The sequence below is a fragment of the Populus nigra genome, chromosome 2, assembly GCF_951802175.1.
Source record: "Populus nigra chromosome 2, ddPopNigr1.1, whole genome shotgun sequence".
NCBI lineage: Eukaryota > Viridiplantae > Streptophyta > Magnoliopsida > Malpighiales > Salicaceae > Populus > Populus nigra.
Genome location: NC_084853.1, coordinates 10,989,787 through 10,992,286, shown reverse-complemented (window position 1 = coordinate 10,992,286; position 2,500 = coordinate 10,989,787).

Below are 2,500 nucleotides of genomic sequence, written 5' to 3'. Positions count from 1 at the left end.
GGCTGGATGCTGGACCGGCCGGGCCAGGCAGGAAAATTCATCAGGGGGGCACGCTGACGAAAAGAGGGGCTGCCGCGTGGAAAATCGGCAGCGCAGATTTTTCGACGAACATTCGTCAGGGGGGCACGCTGAGGAAAACAGGGGCTGCCGCGTGGAAAATCGGCAGCGCAGATTTTTCGACGAACATTCGTCAGGGGGGCACGCTGAGGAAAACAGGGGCTGCCGCGTGGAAAATCGGCAGCGCAGATTTTTCGACGAACAGGGGCTGGATGCTGGACCGGCCGGGCCAGGCAGGAAAATTCGTCAGGGGGGCACGCTGACGAAAAGAGGGGCTGCCGCGTGGAAAATCGGCAGCGCAGATTTTTCGACGAACAGGGGCTGGATGCTGGACCGGCCGGGCCAGGCAGGAAAATTCGTCAGGGGGGCACGCTGACGAAAAGAGGGGCTGCCGCGTGGAAAATCGGCAGCGCAGATTTTTCGACGAACAGGGGCTGGACTGGCCGGGCCAGGCAGGAAAATTCGTCAGGGGGGCACGCTGACGAAAACAGGGGCTGCCGCGTGGAAAATCGGCAGCGCAGATTTTTCGACGAACAGGGGCTGGACTGGCCGGGCCAGGCAGGAAAATTCGTCAGGGGGGCACGCTGACGAAAGTAGGCTCGTCGTGGAAAATCAGCAGCGCAGATTTTTCGACGAACAGGGGCTGGACGCTGGACTGGGCCAGGCAGGAAAATTCGTCAGGGGGGCACGCTGACGAAAACAGGGGCTGCCGCGTGGAATGGCAGCCTACACGCAGATGCGAATTCGGCAGCGCACGATGGCTTGAGCAGGTCATGGGTTCGACTTGGCGCGATCTGAAACCTGGACGAGGGACTGTCGACGCTGGACGAGCCAGCGCGGTGGCCTGTCGTGCCCCGTTCAGGGGGGGCCTGCCGCGGAGACAGCCCTCGCGGGCTCGACAGCGCAGGCCAGCGTCCCCGACGTCGCTGGCCGCGGCAGGCGAGCTGCCGGGGTTCCCGCATTCCTACAAGAAAACGTCGTGCTTTCCACATGAAACCAATCCAGTAAAATCAGCCATATTTTTATGAGGCTGCCCACTGAATTTGGGGTCATTCCGGGCCGGTTCCTAGTTTTGCGGATTTACTCGATTTCTAATGGTAGGAAAATTAAAACAAATACTTCCCGACCTCGAAAAATTCTGGGAAAATTAATGAAGGTGGATTGGATTTTTGCCAACCTCTCTGCAAAATTTCAGCTCAAAATACCAAGAAATGAATTTTTTAGAGGGGGGGTGACAGCTGGGACCTAGTAGTGTCTCCCCCTGCCAGAGCTGCAATGACACTTATTGCTCTTTAGGGAGCCACCAGGCCGGCGCCCCTCAAAGACCACACGCGCGCGCGCGCCCGCCCGCGCTGGGCGCTGGGGCGCTGGGGCCTGAGGGCCTGGGGCCCTTGGGGGCCCTTGGGCGCTTGGGCGCGCGCGCGCGGCCCCCGCAGCCATGCCGCGCCGCGCGACGCGCGGACAGCCCCTGCTGGCTTGCTCTCTCGCCCGCGGGGGGGCTGCCTTCGGGCCCTGGCCCCCCGCGTTCTGGCCTGCCCCCTGCGGGGGAGAGGCTAGGCGCTGCAGGGGCCAGCCCGACGTCGCTGGCCGCGGCAGGCGACAGCCCCTGCTGGCTTGCTCTCTCGCCCGCGGGGGGGCTGCCTTCGGGCCCTGGCCCCCCGCGTTCTGGCCTGCCCCCCGCGTGGGAGAGGCTAGGCGCTGCAGGGGCCAGCCCGACGTCGCTGGCCGCGGCAGGCGACAGCCCCTGCTGGCTTGCTCTCTCGCCCGCGGGGGGGCTGCCTTCGGGCCCTGGCCCCCCGCGTTCTGGCCTGCCCCCCGCGTGGGAGAGGCTAGGCGCTGCAGGGGCCAGCCCGACGTCGCTGGCCGCGGCAGGCGAGCCGCCGGGGTTCCCGCATTCCTACAACAAAACGTCGTGCTTTCCACATGAAATCAATCCAGTAAAATCAGCCATATTTTTATGAGGCTGCCCACTGAATTTGGGGTCATTCCGGGCCGGTTCCTATTTTTTCCGATTTCCTCGATTTTTAATGGTAGGAAAATAAAAAAAAATACTTCCCGACCTCGAAAAATTCTGGAAAAATTAATAAAGTTGGATTGGATTTTTGCCAACCTCTGTGCAAAATTTCAGCTCAAAATACCAAGAAATGAATTTTTTAGAGGGGGGGTGACAGCTGGGACCTAGTAGTGTCTCCCCCTGCCAAAGCTTCAATGACACTTATTGCTCTTTAGGGGGGTGCCCCCTGACTGGCCATGGGGCGCGCTGGCCTGGCGCCCATAGGCCTGCCGCGGGGGATATGTGGGCTGTTGCTAAACTCGGACTAAGGTGGGGGGCCTCATGGCCCGAAGTATTGCCGGCATCGATGACCCGTTTTCCGGCCGGCGACGACCCGATTCCGGCCACCGTCTTCGGGACCCGCTCCAAGCCGTCGGGCGCGTTGGGGCT